This window comes from Falco rusticolus, chromosome 7, assembly GCF_015220075.1.
Source record: "Falco rusticolus isolate bFalRus1 chromosome 7, bFalRus1.pri, whole genome shotgun sequence".
NCBI lineage: Eukaryota > Metazoa > Chordata > Aves > Falconiformes > Falconidae > Falco > Falco rusticolus.
Window position 1 is genome coordinate 31263853 of NC_051193.1, and position 21104 is coordinate 31284956.

The 21104-nt window shown below is 45.0% G+C and overlaps 1 protein-coding gene across 1 annotated transcript in view; it reads right to left on the reverse strand.

The window, feature by feature from the left end:
- Positions 1–20858, reverse strand: part of SYT16 (synaptotagmin 16) — a 72025-nt gene extending 51167 nt beyond the window's left edge. The window contains exons 1-3 of the mRNA XM_037396076.1: positions 20528–20858; positions 16697–16949; positions 2156–2334 (exon numbers count right to left, since the gene is read on the reverse strand). The gene's annotated coding sequence lies outside the window, so the exon portion shown is untranslated. The remainder of the gene's footprint in view (positions 1–2155; positions 2335–16696; positions 16950–20527) is intronic.
- Between the last annotated feature and the right edge of the window lie 246 nt (positions 20859–21104).

Sequence of the window (21104 nt, forward strand, 5' to 3'; positions counted from 1 at the left end):
CCAGAGGGATCAAAATGCAAAATGCCTTCTCTCCTATTTAGACAGTTAAAAAAGCTGATAGTCATAGCAGACAGGTATGTTCTAACCACTTCTAATTCCAGATGTGGAGATGCAAAATGATTCCCACAGTTTGAAAGCTTAGAACTGGGAAGAACAATCATTAGTGGCCTACATGTTAAAGAACAGCAGAGTCTTTAGAGTCAGGATCTCCTTGTCACAAACACAGCTCACCAGAAGTTGAGAAGAGGAAGAGTGAATGTTAACCAGTAAGTTACACGTCAGAAACACTCCCGTCCCACTCCTTTCTACCCAGTAAAGTCAGATTCCAAATCTGAAGCAAACTCTTGCTTGTCAACACTCCTCTTGGGAGAACTCCCTCACCAGGCAACTGCCATGCTAGGAACAGCCTTTCCTGGCTTCCCAGCCCAGGCTCAGGGTCCTGGTTTTTACATTCGCCATATGACACACTGTGTTATACCAGGGTTTAATCTATTCTCTCACACTGCTGTCCTTTAAAAGCATTAGCATTTCCTACACACATATTCCATATTGGCCTTACAAGTATCAAAATGCTGTGGTGAAATTTAAACTAAATATAGAGATGATATTTTTAAATAGCTCTTCGCTCCAGCTCACCAAGCTGATTTTGTTTGAATGGAAAAAGCAGGTTCCAACTTTAAGTTTCCATTGTAATTAATGATTACAACATATTCCTCTGCCGTATCAGATTTAGCACCTCATTAATGTGTGTGGTATTTTGCTTGTATGGCACAGCTGTAGTTAAAGTTGAATTAGTGTTTCCATTATAAACCCATGTTTTCAAAGGTTTATTACTCAGACACATAAGATTTAGTCTGAAATGAAAATTGCCATCGAGTGTGTCAGCTGGGAAGCAATTTTTTGTCCTTCAAATTTGGAAGGAAAAAATTACAAAAAAGCAAGCCACCCTTATTATTAATAATTCACATTTTAAAAACCATTGCAAATACATGTTTACATGATGGCCTGTGACAGCTCCATAGAATGTCAACGCCCACACACTCCTGGGAGATGTGTCAACTTAAAAACCAAAATAAAAGCCACATTTTTACACCACTTGATGGGAGGCAAAGAGAAGGGAAGAAAGACTTAAAAATAATGTCAACCAAGGAAACTTATTAAAAAAAACAACATAGCCTTTGTTTGAAAACATTAAAGTTAGGACTTTCAATGGATGGGAATAATTTCAAGTATTTGTACTTTAAACTTTTTGGTGCCTGTCCCTGGCTCGTTAATGCATTTAGTTAGAAGCAGTCAGTCCCAATGACTTCCTATCACATGTGGCATCTAAGCCTTCAACTGTCCATAATCTGGACTCTTAAGGTATGACTAGATCATGCCTTTTGCAACAGACATGCTGAATTCGCGTACAAGGCAAATGTACAACAAAAAGACCGCCAGGGGCTCCATGCTTGGCATTGTGCCCTTCTATAATTAGCTTTAAAACTGAACCACTGAGAAGCAGACCTTTTAATGGGGAGCTTCCGAGAACCTCTTCTTGGCTGATTATTTCAATGAGTATACACTTACGAAAAGCAAATTTTCAAACAATGTATGATGAAATTAGCAACTTCTCAGTTACCACCATACCAGAATGGATGTTTTTTTGGATGGCCGAGAAACATTAAAAATCTTATTTTTATAACCACATAAATTCCCAGTTATTTAGGACTCCAGGACCCATGGGTTTCCCAAGACATTTTTTCCAGACAAGGACAAATGCATGAAAGAGCGTGTAATAGCGCTACAAGAAAACCAGGACAGGCATATCCTTTGTGAGTAGAAAGGCAGTGTCATTATTCAGAATTGTCACAATTTGCTCTTCACTGGATTAACAAAAGCACTCCCACAACAGACAGAGTGGGGAGCATGTGTTTTCTCCAGTGTTGCCTTCCCTTTTTCAACAGATTACTACAGACAACAACAGATACTGGGAGCATGGTAGCACTGCGTATCCGTTGGTCAGGTTTTGGAGGTTACTATAGTCTATCCAGAACCCTGCTGTTTCCACACAAATAACCCCAGACTCAGCAAATGGGTCTATCTCTGTCCTCCCAGCAGTCAAAGCCTTCAAGAGAATCTCTACATTAAGGGTGTATAATATTGTGATACTTACCAAGGTCCTCATGAACTCTGGACTTTTCTTGTAGTGTTTTCTCTTCCTTGTCGTTCCAGGTATGGAAGTCCACCTCTCTTTTCAAAGCAGACCTTCTTGTTGATGAAGCGGAAGAGGACTGCAGGAAGAATAGTGAAGACTCCAGCTGCAGACAAAATACCCAGCAGCCTCAGGAATAACTAGGAACAGAAAGTCAGAAAGAAAATATCAGCCCAAGTAGGAAAAACTGCCTAGAGGAAGATGTGGTTTAACCACATCTGTATCCATGGCTCTGTTTCCCCATCCTCTCCCCAGAAGAAATAGCAATGAAATTCAGCAGAACCTGGACTTGTGTTAAATGGGTACAACATCCATGTTGGGCCAGTCTACTGAGGACATTGACAACAAGGTGGTATTACACACCAAGCTCAGTTCCAATTAAGGTCTTTGTTTCTGCCACATGTTGAACTCCAACACAGGAAAGAATCTGATTTTAATAACTCTCGTATCAATGCAGCATTCTACCAGCTTGAAGAGAGACAACTCTCAATCCATACTGCAACAAGGATCCAGCCAAGAAAGGGCAGTTGGTTATAAACCATTTCCGCACAGCTTGCGGTAATTCTCAGGGGAGGCTGCGGAGAGGATTAGGTGAGGACACAGATGGCCCCAACACCTCCTTTGCAATGTGTGTATTCTCTCTACAGCATCAGATTACACCATAATGGTACCAAACTCCATTACGCTTACTAAGAACCAGGTTAATGTACAGCCTATGATCCTCATTCAACTGTTACTTTACCCTGAAGTAAGAAGCGTATTACTGTACTACAGAATTACCCTTCTTTGCTGCAAAAGACCAGCCTCCAGCTCAGGTAATTCAGTCCAGCTTCCTTGCTGTCAGGTTTGGCCACATTACTGAGCACAGTGGTTTGTACCAGCTGATGACTAGTACTATACGTCAGCATCCAGAATGTCAAACTGCAGAGAAACGGCCTTATTTCAATTTATCTCATTCTGCCTGTACCACTGGGTCTGCAACAACACAGGCGCCAGCAAAAAGAGCTTTTAAAGCCATTTCACCTCTCTCACACATATCAAAATGCCAAAACAAGGGACAAACACTACATACATCATCTGATGTGGACAGCAAGGGCACACACGTCAAAAACTGTAAGTGCTATCTGCAAAAAAAAAAAAAAAAAAAAAAAATTGTCTTGTTATTCTGGTAATTAATTCACCAGGAAGGGGTGAAGTTCAGTTGTTCAATTCAAGTCAAAGACCCCATAAAATGAAACATCAGCAGCATCAGTGGCACACCAGGGATGACTGTGATTGCAAAGCTGCAGCTCACAGATGAGATGAGTAGGAGGCAAGGATGTAAACAGAGCCAGCCCTGCCTGTGAAACATCCTACTGGGAGTTTATAAGACTTGACTCAGCAAAAGACTTAGACTAGAAGAGCTACAATATCTCCAGTTACAATTTTAATAGTGCACAGTTAGGACTACGATCTAGGGGATTAAAATAACTTAAATTAATACAAGCCAATGTGCCTCAAATGGAAACAAAAATCACCATGCACAGCAGGAGACCTGTGCAAAACAGACAGAAACGAACCCAGAGGATATGGGTTACACAAACTACGGAGGTGGCTCTGACCCTGCTCACTCCAGCCTAAGGAAGGAACAGAAATAGGCACTGCATTACAGCAGCTTAAACGACAAGACCAGTCTACATTTCCATTGCTCTTTTCTGCATGGCACAATCATTTCTCTGGCAATTCTGTGTCCCCCTTGTGCCACCCAGCACCGAGTAGGGGCCATGAAGATGAAGGTCTCCCTGCCAGCGCTGAAATTTGGTGCCAAAGCTTCCCTGGATAATTTGGCAGGCACACACCAGACCCATCTTCCCCTCACACCTCCACCCACTGAACAAGGCTGGGACATTAATGTGGCTGAATGATACGTCTATTCTGGCTATTTTCAGCTGCTGAAGTCACCATGAAGTGGCGGCTGGAGCCAAGTATAAACCAAAGGAGCTGAATTTAAATCAAAGTAGCCATAACCCCAGAATATACATGGCTGGGTTCCATCACTGACAACTGCTTTTCTTGAGCATGGCATAGGCAGGAAGGATTTATACCTTACATATAAAACACTTGGGATCACCACATCACAGCACACAAGAGTGTGTGCACACATGCATGCACATGTGTGTCCACAAGCTCATGCACATGTGTGTGTGTGCAAAGTTGGAGCAAGTAGGTAGCAAACTGACAATCCTATTTTGAATGCTCTATGTGAGTGATTTCATAGCAGAGAGTGTGATGTAGATGGGTGGCAAAGACACCACTGTTACTATTATGAAGTTACGAAGCCCTTCTATAAAATCTCAGCTCTGAGCCCAAGGAAATTCCAGGGTTTCCCCTTCTCAGAGAGGGCATAAGCAAGCCACCGGTATTTTTAAATGTAAATTGTCCAACACATGCTCTGCTATGCTACACAAACCCCAGCTGCAGAAATGCTCAAAGTGCTCCTTTCTCCAACAGACCTGCACGGTACCTTGCAAAATCCCAGAGCAAAAAGTAGACCCTTAACTAGACCAGGCATCACAAAAAGTTTGGAGACAAATTATCAGCTGCTATCCACTTGCTCTAAACGATCTCAGACTGGCACAACAGCATTGTTGCTCGTCTAGTCTTGTTTCCTGGTCAGATGCAGAGGAACAAGAAAGTAGTAGTGCAGTGGTGTAATACTGGGGACAACTCTTCAGGCTTCCCCTAGCTCCTTGGGCAGAGATGTAAAAGGCTCCTCCTGTCAGAGCTCACAAGAAGTCCAGCAGCAACATCTAGGAGGAAGCTTTCAACTAACTGAACACTAATAACTGTGTCCACACAGAGGCATCGGTAAGAAGGGACTGCAGAGACCCCTCCCCATACATCCTGAACAGCAAAGACTATCAGCCAGCCACCAACAAGGACTGAGATCCTTGCACCACACCTCCCTTCACTGCAGGCACCAAGCAAAGAGGAAAGGGCCCCCAGAAGGACGACCACAGCACTGGCAGGAACAGATACCTCCTGCACAGATGGTTCCTGCAGCAAACCACAGAGTCCCTCTCCTAAAGATGGTCTGCCCAACTGCAACAAGGTGGATGAGACTTCTGCAGCACAAGCTTGTGCATCCTGTCCCACAGCTTTAAGCAGACATCTCCTCTTCTCCCCTCCACATTATCCATGCCAGACAGAGGTCTGTGCCAGTCTCTCTGAGGGAAGGCTGTGATTTTGCACCTGATCACTGTCTCACATACCTGGGCAGAAATGTTACAGTCTGTGCACCTGGCTCCACCTAGAAGCTCAATATCCCTCTGCGATGGGAGACATGCTAGCTCTCTGTTCCTCCATCATCACAAGGAAAACATGCTGCACCTGGTCCTGACCAAGTGGCCCAGCTCTCCTCTCAACTCTCAGCTGAAGGGCTTCTTCAGACTTGAAACTCTAGGCTAAGACTACCTCTCAGAAATTATTGTAAAACTGATTTGGAGTAGAGCTCTGTTCTGGCTTGTTTGTGCAGTGTCTGGGCCTGGGAGGTAGTGAGGAAGGGCAGCAAAAATGCATACATGTCACTGTGTTACAGCATTGCTGAACTGTGTCAGAGCTTCTCCACACAGGTAAACATCCAGCCCTACAGCAGTAGATGACAAATTGTACCTGAGGGCAAGGAGACATAGGCAGGCATTCAACTGTTGCTTCAAGCCCTGGGTACCCAGGTCGAGGGAAGAAGCTAGCCACCACGTGCTCTAGGACACAAACAGTCCATTCAGTCAGGTCTCTCTCCCACTCACACATTTTTAAGATAAGAAATTAATGCCATAGATCCTTTGTGTATCAACCCAGTGGTCCCACAAATTCTGTTGCCCCAGGTGAGACCACAAGCCAAGAAACTGTGCTGGCACTCCTGGCAAGTTGAGGGCATGCATAACTGCACACCCTCCTTTGCATACACTGCTTAAGAACAAACAAAGAGGTGCAGTGTGAAGGGCCCCATTCTAGGAAAGAGGAGATCAAAGATGGAAGTGAGATCAACAGAGGACTTCTGACAGAAGACACAAGAGCACAAGACATTACAATGCTGTTCCTGCTCCAATCTCTCACTCAAAGCTACCTCCACATTACAAGATGATTTCAGAGGAGAATCTGCCTGGAAGAACAGGAGAGAAGTATTGGCCACTCCACTACACACATTGAATCCAGCTGGGTATTTGGCTTGTAGCACATTTTACAGCAATTCTGAGGTTTGCAGGACTTGGCCCCTCCAGACAGACCAGGACCAGGAGAATGAATGCAAGAAGTGCCACAATAGAGTCACTTTGGAGAGTCTGCAACTATGAAAACCTAATCCATTCAGTTTTGCAAGGGGTTAAACTTTGCAAAAAATCCTATTCCAGAACAATAGCTCTTTAATTCCATTTGATACCAAGCTCCTGCCAAAGGAATGTTTACTGGTACTTTTTAATTACAAAAAAACCCATAAATTGTCTGTTTTACTGTCTGTGCTAATTACATTTCATTATATATTTGGAGTAGGCTATGATTTTCCTGCTGGTTCCCATGACATTTTTCATTATCAACCACTAATTGTCTAGCGTGCACACTGCATTGTGAACCAAGTAGGCTGATGCGTGGGCAGAAGATCTAGCGAAAGCTGCAAGGCAGTAGAAGTGCACGTTATTATTATTACTATTATGATGCATTAGAAAGTTTCCACCTACTTGCATACCTACATATCCTCATCCCTATCAGCAGTTTCACAGTGCAACAAGGCACAGGAGTCCATCTATAAGAAGCCCCATGCCTAGCAAGGCTCACAAACTACCAAAGGAGAGTTGTGTGGGGTAAAACAGTAACAGTAGCCCCACTGCAAGGACAAGTTCCCTGCTGCATGCAATGGAAACACCAAGAAGGTTTCTCAGTCACCACTTGGTGCCCAAAGCACGTGGGTATCAGGATCTTGTCACTTGGCCCACTCACAAGCCAAGGCCAAGATTATGAAGGAAAATAGCGCCATATGTGGATTCCTAAAGGAACACTATAACCAATGGGACCTTTCTGAGAAAGCAAGACAGAAAAAAGGTAAAGAGTTTTCATGAGCCACAGCTAAGACAGTTTCCATTACAGCAAAACCTCTAACAAATCTGTATCTATGCAAGCTTAGGAAGTGCCACAAAGGGTAAAGCCACTCACTGCATGCAGCATCTCACGAATTCAGACCAAGGGAAGCCGTAGGCACCAATTCTTCCTAGAGCAAACTGCTAGAAACAGGAGCGCGTGACCACTGCTCCCCAGATCATCGTTATCAGCCTCGGACAGGTGGCAATTCTATTCATGTGCACCACACACACAATACACAAACACTTCAGAAATAAATGTGTGCTTTCACAGGACTGCAGCTCTCTCCTGATGTCTATTTCAAAGGAGACAAAGCCCGACCCTTCCTAACAGCACTGTGAGCGAACAGTTGTATAACTCCTCCTCTTCTCCTCAAGGTGATCCACAAATACATTATCAGAAAGGCAATCAGACCACATTCAGCACTGTAGCAGAAGGGTGAAATTCCCACCCAAGGCAGGACTTGCCCTGCATCAAGGCTCAGTTCACACACTTCATTTTTATGTGTTGATCTACAGATAGCAAGAATGAGGAAGTTCTCCAGTCCTTTTATACGAGGAATATGAAGGACTAAAAAGCACTTTTGATCTGACTATACTTCTATTAACTTTGACTGCGAAATTTGACTATCAAAGAGTGGAAGAATGGTCCCATTCATAGCTGCTGCTGAGGTATTTGCAGGTCACCTTTAAAGATTTAAGCTGCCCTTATGGCCTATGACATAGGCATGCAATTTCAAAGGTCTCAGAGACAGTAAAGCAACTTCATCTCCTTTCTTATACAACCCACATAACCCAGTACCCAAATACCATTGCAGGCTTCAATGCGTTTACCCCGCAGCAACCCTGCAAAGCAGGGAAATGCTAACAAAACTGCTCCACAGAAGGGGAGCCAAGCCACAACACAACCCAAACGGCGGAAGTTAGACCCAAAAGAACAATCAAGAAAAGTCCCATCCACCTATGCAGCAGTTCAGTGTCTAGAAATACCTCACGTTTCGCCCCAAGGCTGAGGCTCCCAAACAGAACTTCCATAGCACCTTCCTAGAGTTAACACCACAGCAACAGCCGTGGCCTCCAGGCATACTCCTCCATCACCCTGAGTCACCTGAAAGCCACAGGACTGGCATTTCTTCCACCAAGCCTGATTCTTTTTATGGACACAATGCAGGAGAGGTGCCTGACACCTCCTGGCAATGCTGAGTTCAAGGAACGCCGAGTTCATCCGCACAACAGAGACATGGAAGAGTGGCATTAAGCAAGGGCACTCACCAAAGAAATGGAAAGCCTGAGATAAAGTCTCCCTTAAACCCCCAACTTCTTTTCCCAGCACCATGTGTCCCAGGTACATGACTAGAGGAGGGCACCCTCTATCCTTCCAGCTGGGCTCACTGTGCAGCCTGTTCGGGGGCCAGCAGTAGGGCCAGCACTGGCACACCTCTTTTTTATAACCTGCTCACCGAGGTTCAGAAAGGGCAGCCCCAGACTTGGGTTCTCAAGACTGAGTCTGGACTTCACTGAGAACCTGCTATAGATAAATGACCAAGGCACAAACACTGGGAGGGCAAACCTGAGAGCATCCAGCAGCTCTCCTGTGAGAGCCGTAAAGCCAGCAACAAGGTGGCCCAAGTTCCAGAAGGCTCTCCCTGAGGCCAGATCTTCCACCTTACAAAGGCTACTGTATATCTTGCTACATACAACCCGGTGGCAGCACTGTCTTCCCAGCAGCAGCAATCCTACCCTTGCCTTGAGCAGCACTCCTGACTATGTTTGCAACCAAACAGGTATACGGTTCTGTGAAATATTCTGCCTTCAACAAAAGGCATTTTCCAGTTACAAAAGATGAAGTATTTGTTTTGCTGAATGTGTTTCAAACAGCTGTGAAGCACTAGTTCAAGTCCACAGCAAGTACACAGTGTTTTCAAATGATGGTGCCTGACGTTCTGCATCCAGAAGAGTCCTGGCCCTCACACCATCCCTCTGTCTGTAAGCACACACACAAATACGGATGGAACATGGGAACAGAAGTGTGTCCTAACAGACAGGAGGCCATGCACACTAACAGAGGTGACTCAAGTAACAACCTAGGCCTCTGAAGGGTGATTCAGAGACTAATTGTCAATCTTAGTAATAATCTTAGAAAAGGCTCCAATTCATCACGGTATTTAAAATTCACCGAAGTTAACAGGACCAGGGTGACTGAGAATGTGAGCAGTGCAGCATTTGAACTGCCAGCCACGAACTAAAAGCTGGTCCCCTCCATGTCAGGGCTGAAGAGGTTTGACAGGGACAGCACAAGGAACCTTGTGGGACCCATCCACACCTTGGTTCTCCTCTACCACCACCAGTCTCTGCCAGGATTGTTCTCAGAGTTTGGTCAGCAGTTGAGATAAAGTGAAAAAACTGCAAACCTTCACAGCTGTTTGCCTCAGTCTTTCTCCATCCCAGTGAAGAAAAAACTGGGTATAAAATTAATGGAATCACAGATTGTGGACTAGGAAAGTACACTCAAGCCTTTGCTCTGTGATTTATTCTCTGCCTCAATATTCACCCTAATCTCCAAGTTATGCTCAGATTCTGTTTTGCATGCTGGAACTATTTGGCATTGTAAAAACAGCCATCACACAAAGCAGTGGGGGACTAACTTAGCGAGCAAAGCTTTCACCTAAATTGTAGGAAAGCAAGAAAAAGGCTGTAGTGATAAGTAACTACACTACCTGGCTTAGATAAAATGGGAGAAAGAAGCTAGCCCCTAAAAGCCAGTCTCCTGCTGCTTAGGGCTCTCACATTAGACGCAAGACCTGTACTCAAATGCAAGTCTGAATCAAGCAGGACAGACTTGAATTTGCTCCTTCCACATGTCCTTTGACTGTCTGACCTCCAGAAAACCTACTGCAGTGGCAAGGGACAGCTGGTTTCTCTCACCATCACCATGCTCTGCTCAGAGAGGAATTCCATCCTGAATAAGGACACAACTTGGAACTACAAAAGTCTTTTTCAAGATGAGGCATTCCTTAGAAAAAGTTACAATTTAAACAGAATTTCATTGTCCGACAAAAGCACATTTTCTCAGAAGATTCTCAGCCCACTCTTACTGTAGTAGGTTTGTCTTTGATCATGTCCCAGGCTTGTTTTCAGTCATAGTACAACACAGAGTTCATAATCGGATACATTTTGTCATAGCTGACACCACCACTGCCTTACTGGTAGAAAGAGAAGACTAGGGCTGTCAGTCTGCCACTTTTCTTGAACACTGAAGTCACGCTTTTTTTTTCTGCTTTTTCTTGAAGACAACTTCTTTGTTGCTATGGTATCACTAATGCAGTATTTTGAGACAGAGAAAGAAGATAACTGTGCATCATCACAGTGACACATCTATCAACTGCCATCCTCTCAAAAAGCGTAAATAAGTAAGGATGCCAATATAGACCTTAAAGGCTCCTCCATCCTTGTTAATTTTTCCCCTCTCATATACACATGTCTACAAAGGTCATGCCTTGTTTTTTTTGACAGGGAAGGCCACAATTTGTCTCTCAGCAAGCAGTGTCTAGGTTTATTTTTTAATTCCTTCTCTCTCCCCAATGCTACATAACACCAGCTGAGACACACACTCCAACTCACAAGAGAACAGAAGCACCTGCATGTTCAGAAAATACCAGCCTGGCTCCCCATGTTAAACCATGCGGTGCCTGCTTCATAATTCTTGCTTGTTAGTTCAGGAAGAAACCATTGTACAAGGTGTTGTGGTTTAACCCCAGCTGGCAACTAAGTACCAGGCAGCTCCCACGCCAGCCCTAGCAGGATGGGAAGAAGAATCAGGAAAAAGGTAAAACTCACAGGTTGAGATGAGAACAATTTAATAATTGAAATAAAATAAAATAGAATAATAATAATAACAACAACAACAACTGTAATGAAAAGGAGAGAGGAGGAGAGAGGAATAAAACCCAAAGGGGAAAAAAACCAAAACAAAGAAGTGATGCACAATACAGTTGCTCACCCCCTTCTGACCGATGCCCAGCCAGTCCCCGCACAGCCATCTGCAGGCCCCAGCCAACTCCCCCCAGTTTATATTCCGAGCGTGATGGTTCTGTGGTATGGAATATCCCTTTGGCCAGTTCGGGCCAGCTGTCCTGGCTCTGCTCCCTCCCAGCTTCTCGTGCACCTCCTCACTAGCAGAGGATGGGAAACTTGAAAAGTCCTTGATTTAGAGTAAGCATTACTTAGCAACAACTAAAACATCAGTGTGTTATGAACATTATTCTCATACTAAATTCAAACCACAGCATTTTACCAGCTACTAGGAAGAAAATTAACTCTATCCCAGCCGAAACCAGGACACAAGGTATCTACTGCTGAGCACAACCCACATTTATCTCAACAGTAAGGGAAACAAAAAAGGCACTTTCAAGGTATCTCCCATATAGCAACTTCAACTCACTAGGTGTGGTGGGGTTAGCCTTGTAGCATGTCTTCCCTATCACTGCCAGAATTACTTTAAAGAAACCTTTATCAACTTAGCAAAGCAAGGCCTTGCACTCAGCACAATAGCATTTCCCTCCTTGACCGTGCGTATGAGAACACTGCATCAGGTCCCTTCCAGAATTTCAGAGACAGATCTGCACAGTGCTGGTGCAACCCTGTTACCTCAGGAAGACCAGGAAACAGTCACGGTGACACATGCCCATGTCCCCACACGCTTCCTGACTTTAAGTCCAGATCAACAAACAGGTAACAACAGCACTATGACTTCCAACACACCACCACTGCTGCAGTGATGTTCACAGTGGTGACATGATAAGCATTTCATCTCCCAGGGGGTGCAAAAGGAGGAACAATGTAATGAAATGAAAACTTACATAAGCTGAATTTATCGAGGCTTCTGCAACAAAGGAAAGAGCAGAGAGCAAGTAAAGTGGTGACAGAAGGTCAAACTGGAAGGTTCTCTGGTACGGGTCAAGCATTCAACAGTGAGCACAGAGTCCTCTAGCAAACAAACCCAACCATTTTACATTTGGGAGAGAGGGAAAAGGGGAGGAGAGGGAGGAGAAAGTAGGATCTCTGTTGCTGCTTCTCTTAGGTGCCGGGGGATAACAAATAATAAGTTGTCTCCACTCAGAACTGAAGTGCTCTCACCTCTTCAAAGAGGAATCTAATTGGGATCTTTATGCTGTCATGTACTTATTTTTCTCATCCACAAAACCTTGTTCTTGGTTCCACCCATTTGACCCAAGGCAGAATGACTCACCACAGCAAAAGGCCAGACAGCAAGGTTTTTTTCTTTCCCAAAGACCTAAATAAACCCTACTCCATCAACTGACCAAGGACGATGCAGCAGTAAACCTCTCGCTGAAGGCTGTGCGTTGCCTTGGCAACCTGTCTGATCTCCATTGCTCCAGGGACTGGAAATGTGCTGCCAACAGGAGATTTCAGCTAATCAAACCAAACCTCTTAATACTTAGACAATTTCCCATCTGCAGAGAGCAGGCCACATGCCTGCAGAAAGCCCGGCACCCTCCGAACACAGCCCTGGCTCCTCCTTGACCTGTTATTTGTTGGCTCCTTAGGCCACGGACACCTTCTGACAGCTACCGGAGGAGATGAGGCAGCGGCAGGAGGCCACAGCGTGCTCGCTCTGCACGGCAGCTCCGTGCCTGTGCTCAGCACCAGCCTGGCAGAGGAGACCGGCTGCCCACCAAGGGCTGCCCTCAGGGGCAGGACCCTCACAGCGCCCACGCCGCAGCCCCTGGCCTTCAAAAGAAAAATACATTTTCCAATATTCATAATATACACTCCCTACAGGCCCCGTGCTGTATGTTTTGAGCCTTTGCAATCCACGCTGTCCCTTTTTCAGCTCCCATTAAACACATCCAGGTAACAGCAGCAGCAAACTGCTGACCAAAAAGAAGAAGTGGGACAACCCTGTATCTCTCAGCCTTCCTAGATGGGGGCCTGCTGTCAAGCTGCACTGCAGAACACCTGCTTTATTCCAAAGCTTCTAATTGGCAATGCTAAAAGGGCAGCTTTGGTGGCTAATTTTGCCTTGAAAGCACAATCAGTAATATTTTTTTTTCCAAAGTAGAAATAAGACCAACCTTCCTACAGCTCCACTAAAGGTTTCCAGCCCCTGAATTTAAGCCCAGCCACAGAGACAGACGATCACTCTGCCATTTAGCACAACCAGGGGGCCACAAAGAGAGGCATGAACAGCAGGTGGGAGAGGAATTTTCCACAGTCACGCTTCTGCTGAGACAAGAAATTCTGTTTGGTGGTGATGAAATTCATGTCCGTCAAAAGCCACCAACTACCACCTAACAACCCTCAGCACTACATCACCTAAGACAGCCCTGACTAGGGCCTTTCCATGCAACTGCCAAAGGGAATAGGGGCATTTGAAGAGCTGACTCAACCCTGGCTTTCAGGCTCTCCTTTCCCTCCTGGGTCATTCTTTACTGCATCTCAGAGGACACTAACCCACCACTCTCTGAACCCAAAAGCCACAGGCCCTACGCTGAATTTGATTCCACACATGCAGTTTGCTGCCAGATTAACTCACGGTATTGCCACAAGTGGTGCAGGGGACCCTGAGATGTTTTTTGTCCTGGCTTGGAGAACATCTGCGCAGGAGAGGGTGCCCCACCACACAGCTCCCCAGCACCTGGGCTAGCTATGGAGCTCAGGCTCCAGCTCTTGAGGAACGGGTGGAGGAATTGTTGGCATTTAAAAGGGAGCCCTGAAGCGGAAGAAGGCTGCTTACAAAGCAGGGTGTGGTTTCAAGGAAAGAGCACATTGTGTGGAAGATTTCTAGGCCTCTGGTATCGACCAAGTGACCTATGCCCTGGGAAAATATGTTCTAACAATAACAAAAGCCACTAAAACAAATGCTTGGGGGAAAAAAATGCCAGTGGTTTCTAGAGTCATGTATTTAATGGAGTTAAGAGCTTAGCAAGTACTGCCACCTTCTAGCATGTCACCATGAACATTACTCTATCCATGTTAGTATTAACTAACCAGTTAACTTGTTACTAGGGCTGCATGGAAAAGGGCATGAACTGAAGTCGTCACTCAGCTAACCAAGTGTTCTGTGATAAGGGAAAGGCAATGAAATCCCACAGGCATAAGGAAGAGGGAACCACAGCTGGTTGTAACGGCCAGAACAGCTGGCTCCCTATATGTTGTTCCCCACCTTATTCTTTCCTATATCATACCTTCTTCCTACTCCAGGCACTCAGCCTTGCTTAGTCTCAGTTCAGACAAACTGAACCAAAGATGGATTCTGGATTTATGCCCAAAACATCTGTCTCTACAGGGCATGGAGAATCAAAAACAGAGCTCTCACTGATCTAATGGGGAGCAGGAATGATCTCAGAGAAAACAAATGTCAATGATGCAAGACACTCTCCATAATTTCTTTGTAAAAGCAACGTGCAGGCAGGATCCCAGCACTACAAAACCTGAGAAGGGCCCCCTCCTGATGAAAACAACCACAATGCTGTCCCTGAGGATTCATTTGTGTTAACAAGTTTCAAAGCATCTGCGTGGAGTTTCTTTCAAGCAAAAGCTGTGACGTCAGACCATTCTCAGGGATAAATGGAGAGCCATGCCACTTCAGAGTCAGAAGAGTGAGAAGGGGGGAGGCAGATAGAGGCTACTGTTAGCCAAAACAGACACAATGGAGACAGACTAAAATAGATTCCATGTATTTCAAGGGCTTCTGCAGTTCTGATGCTCCAGTCCATCCCAGAGGAGCAAATATCCACACACACATTCTGCAAAACATTTGACATAAAGGACAAAGAATAAGAAGTGCAGCATGTTCCTTGGATGTTTTCAAATACCCTAAGCCAAGCTATGGAGTCTACTTACTACTTTATTTGGATTCCTTCAACTGTTTTCTTCCACAGCCATCACGCTACATTTAGGCCCCTTTTTTAACATACCTCAGTCACAAATACCTGCAATTATCCATGGCTTCCTTTGCACAGTGATCAGCTGTGCCTTTTGCTTAACAGGAATGCGAATACTCTGCACTTGTGTTAGTCATCTAGAATTATGGCCTTAGTACTGCTTTACAGTAAAATCTGAAGTGACAGCAGGAAACGGCACGCTGTCAAAGCAGAAGGCAGAAGAAAAGGCTAAATCCTGTTTCATTACATGCAATTTCCAAGACCTTTGTACATCAAGAAAACCAAAGACACATGTAAGTAACAAGTGTTGGTAACACAGTTGTTTTTCAAACTGTAATTGCCGCCAAAGTAACAAACTAGGAAAGTTGTCCGCTCACCAAGAAATAGCCACAAATCATTCAAAACATGAGACTTACCTAATCACACTTACATAAAGCAGCAAAACAAGTCAAACCAGCAATGAAATTTCCCAAGAACACTTTTCTCACAAATAAAACATTTCAAAGCTTTCTTCTTGGGACAGGTTGCTAAATCCTCAGGATCTGTGGTGTTCATATCAGCTGGGCAAAGCTGAAGAGAGGCACAATCCTGAGTTTCAGAAACAGCAGCAGTGCTCAAGCTCTTTTCTCTGCACGTGCTTGTGGATTTAATGTCCCAAGGAAGAAGGAAGCCTACTGGTTGGTAAACATGTGACAGCCACCAAAGGAATGCTAGCCAGAGAAACAAGATAAAGCAGCTTGTACCACCTCCAAAGGGGTTTGTTTAAAAACTACTGCCTCAGCTGTAGCTTTCCTACTACTCTCATCTTATGAGTGCTAGGTCTTTACTCAAACAATTATCCTGCTGACAAATTTACCTAAAAAAATTTGCCATTCATTTATCATGAAATTTTAAGTGATATTTCTCCCCTGTGTAGAGATGCAATTTATTACTCAGCTTAAACTGACACTCTGATCATAAATACTTGGGATCTATTTTAGAAACGTACCTTTTCAATCCTGGATTCCCGCAGATTTGCGGTGAAAAAGTTAAGGAAGGATCACAGTAAGCATTTAGTCTAAAACAAAGTGTTTCCTCTCCAGGGAGCAGCCCATGCCTGGCACTTGCCAGGCCTCAGCCAGCCATTGCTTCCCTGAAGGGCTCTGCCCGGGCCCTGCTCCATCACCGTGGGCTCCCAGGCTGGAAACGCAAAGCTGCACCAGCTCTGTGCTTGCTGATGGGGCCACTATGCACAGAGGTGCTCTCAGAGCACCAGCACCCACCCTAACGCATACCAGGTCATATACCTGCTACACACCCCAAAACAGTTAGAGGCTTCATCCTGGGGACTGTCTCTTGTAAAGTCACACTTCATAGCAAAAAAAAAAAAAAAAAAAAAAAAGGGGGGGGGTAAGGTATAGAATGGACTTCAACTCCTGGGTGGTTTTTTTTTATTTTCCTTTTTTTAACCTTAATGTATATTTTAAGGAAGGTTTTGTGATACTTACTGTGAGATCACATCCTGTTTTCCCTATCCACACAACTGCTGCTTTGAACGTGCATTTTGGATGTAGATTTCACTCCCAGTAGAAGGATTGTTTTTTCCCTGGCATTCAGGGCAAATCCATCCCCACTGCTTCTGCCTTCAAAAGGTGTCTCTACAGTGAAACTGGAGCTCTTCCCAGCAACGTATTAATTGGTGTAAGATTTTGTTTCCAGCTTCTAGAATATTTGGTGCTCCTCAAAAGCAGCATGGAAAGGCTGTAAAATAAGATCACACATCTGAACCCAGCTACTCACAATGCTCAAAACAGGGAGTGGGGGAAGGTGGACAGAAAAACAGGAGGGACTACACTCACCACTCAGCAGGGGCTTGCATACTCATAACTAAAGGGCTTCTGGCCCCATTGCCTGCAGCAATTTGTAAGTTGGCTCTAATCAGCCATCAGCAGTACCTTGCCTCTCTAAGGTAAACTACTCCCTGAGGCAATTTTCTGCAGGTGTTCCTAATGCAACTCTCCCCCCCCCCCCTCAAAAAAAAAAAGGCATTCTGATGATCTTGTTTATAAAAGCTGCTGCCTGGCAGATCCCAGAAGAGTAGTCCAGACTGGCATCTTCAAAATAAAAGCTACTCAGAAAGAGCTCAAGAGCAGGAAAGAAGTCCTTATTAAAGCAGACATCAAGCCCCTTGACTTGTGAGTCTTGCTGCACCAGATTCCCGGGTAGATCAGGCAACTGCAGAGGGTGTCTGGGTCCCTGGGCTGCGAGATGGCTGCAGGCAAAAGGCGCAGGGTGGGCACAGGGACATGCTGGGAATATGTGCCCTTCAGCAGGGCTCTTTCCAGACTTGCAGCCTCTCCCCTGTCTCCGTGATGCCAACATCAGGCATGGCTGAGCAATCGCGCTGATCAGCCATACGAGGTCCCAGAGCAGGATGCTGCGGCCATGGCACAGTGCTAAAAATATGCAAGGGTGCAGCAGAGCAACAAGGGACAGACAAAGTCTAGTTAGGTCAGAGTAGTCACTGAAGCCAACTGATTGAGCAAGTTTAATCCATTGCTCAGGAGACTTCCCTCATCTGCTAAGCCTGCTAATTTAGAAGCAAGCACCAATCCCTTGAAGATTTAAGGAGATGGGCTACCAGGAAGGGGCCAGGGCAGTTTAGCATGCAGATCTGTAGGTGCCCCATTCCCTGTAAGTACATTTAGCCCCAAAGCTGCATGATTGAAAATAAATGTCTGAGTAGCAGCTCCAGAAAGGAGGCAGTGAAATGATTTGCCAAAGATGAAGGTCTCAGGTTCAACACAGCTTACCTAGCACCATCCTCCATCCATGCCACTGCCCCAGGTTACCCCTGCACCAAAGAAATTGCTTACTCCAAACTTCTCACCATTGATTATTCTGTTATTCCCTTACTTATTACCCCTAACATATTTTCTGTGGTAATATGATGTTTACTCACCTTTATTCAAATTTCTCTGGAATTCATCAGGACTATCATATTTATGAAAGAAAACAGGAGACTATTTAAGACTTCCACTCTGACTTCCTCACCCTCAGCTGCTTTCCTTGCTCTCCCATGTTAAGTTCTTACTCTAAACTTTACTCTTGATTCCATCATTTACAAAGTTTCAATGGGAAAAGTAATCCTGAAATAATGTCACAATAACATTAGGAGAATAAACTCTTGCCCTTGTCAACTTGACACTGCCTTTTTTCTGTGGGTTTTATGACTTTTTTTTTTCTTCCCCAGAACCATTGTGCTAAAAGAGCTAGAGCACAATTGGCAGAAATTGAGATACAATTTTCAGATGTAGTCAGTTTTTATTATTATTTTCCAGCCATCAGCTAAACTGCGGAAATATTCCCTTTATGTCCCGCTAAATGTCAAGATGATATTTTTAAAACCCGGACAATGTATTTCACATAAACCTTTACACCATTATTTTAAAGATCAAACATCCTTTCACCTGGGAGCCACAGCATGGCTGGTTCCCCCAGCAACGCGATGTGCTTCCAGCTCGGCCAAGCAGCAAGATCCCTTTCAGGCATCCGCTGCTGAAGCGGCGCCCAGCTGGCCACGCTCTTCTTCAAAGCTCCACTGAAAGCCTTTTGCCAAGGCGCCTCTGACAGAACCCCTCATAAATTGATTTCTAATTCTTCTTTTTCAAGGTGCACCAGGCTCACAGCTCTCAGGGAGGGGGAGAGGGTATTTCATCCCCGCTTTTTCATTGATCTGAATTTGCCTTTTTAAATTTAAAGTCACATAAAGTCCTCACTGCCTTCACACGCCACGCTCTTCCTCCTGAGGCAGGCAGCCGCTCACTGCGCTGAGCCAAACTGAGCAGAGTATCTTTCAACCCCCGCCCCACCACCCTGATGTGGATAATAAAGCACGTCACGCTGTAACAAACCTGGAGTAAAAACTAGGCCAGCATGTGCCCAATAGTCACCTCCCAACCAGGAAATGTCATCTCTCCCTGTAATTAATTAACGAGGCTCACGATGGGCAAAGCCACCCCACAGGGTGACACCTGCACTGACCCAGACCCATTATCAAGTGGTGAGGGAAGGGGATAGAGGAGGCTTTGCAACTCCTGGGAGGAGGAGGGGGGAGGCCAGGGGGTATCCCAAGGCTCCCGAGAGCTGCACTCCTACCGCTGGTGGCCCTGACAGCCCCTCATCCATCTCCAGGCCCCACATCCCTGCACACCTCACTGGAGAGCAAAGGATTCATGGGGACCCTGACAGCATCAACACCCAGAGCCCAGGTGAGAGAGAGATCAACCCCAGCACAGCCCAGTTATGCCAGGAAGAAGAGGCTTTACACTGGCATGGCTGATTTCATTCCTTCAGAGGGCAGTAGCCATGGGACCATGGGATACCTGCCACAACACTCCACCAGTATTTAACATGCACCACTCATTTTAGTTCCTTTGCAAAATAATTATCACTACACACAGCATTTACTAGAGGTAAACTTGGCTGAACAAATACATCCATGTGCAGAAAGAGCAGGATAACAATAAAACTGCACAGAAGCAGCACTACATTAAGCCTTCCTCAACATTCCCTAGGTCTGGTAGTAAAACCAAATACAACTTCCACTTCTTGGGCCCAAAGTAAACTTGCTCTTCCCCCTCTGCCCCAAGTCTTATTAAAAATAAACAGAAGACAAAAGAGAGAACTGCATACAACAATGTCAGGCCTCTGAGTCAAGAGACCCAAAACTGGAAAACAGTATATAAAGAACTTCAGGTCAGTGCACTTCTCACTCCTCTTACCAAAGCATGAATATATGAGTAAAACATCTCTGGCACATCTCATTGACCTCATTCAGCGTCTGCCCAGTACTCCACTCCTCTGGGCTAACACAGTACAGCAGCAGACTACGCTGGCAGGAGGATGTCTGTGCTAGGTAAGCATGAAGTCAGAAATATTTACACAACACATTCCTGCCTAAGCATACAGCAGGTGAATATGACTAACAGGTAGAGGTGACAAGGTGCCGAACTCAAGAGGAGGAAGCTGTCTTAGCAGAAGTAGTGTTTCCATTAAACACATGCCTGGAGTCCGCGGCATTTCCTCACAAAATTTTCTATGAAGTGGCACAGACCAAATGCACAGCCTTGTTTACCTGAAACCACACTTGAATACTAACTGAAATGAGACTGTAAGCAAACAAAAATGTTAGCTTCATCTGTAGTCCAAAATATGAAGAAAATCCTTCTGCCCACTAAACCTGTAGCAGAGAAATCTGACCTGGTTTGCCAAAGTATGCGAAGAGAGAAATTGTGCCTATTTAGATTATTAAGCAAGCAGTAATTTGATCAGTTTACCTGTAGCTATTCCAGAATGTGCTGCCTGACGGCTGGGCTTGCTACAATCCTGTGTACCTGCACACTTTACAGATGGGTTTTCAGATCCAGCCATGACTTCTATCCCAAGCTTGGCCTCTGGGGCTCTCTTATTCCAGTGAAAAAGTTTCCCACTGATTTAATAGTATCTGAAGTGGGTATGAGTGGTCCAGTTCACAGAAATCTGCAGAAGTTTCAGAGGAACCCACGGTCTCTGGTGTCTGTTGCAACCCAGATTTCTTCTACCGTGACAGTCAATGTGGGAGGAAGGAAAGCCTGGAGCCGTGTCAGTCCAGTGGGATTCCCAGCAAAGACAAACTGGCAGGCAAAAAACCCTAGAAACAAAGCAAGCAGACAGGCCAACTCAAACGCCACAAGAGATGGATTTCCAAAGAAAAATCTATGTATGCAAGGGTGGTTCAAGTCTATTTGGAGACCTTAAAATCAATGGCAAGGATTTTATTTTTCTAATTAAAGGTGGGTGGGCGTTTTGTTTTGTTTTTTAAATAATATTCCAGCATTGAAATACAACCAAATTGTCGCCAGAAATACAACCAAA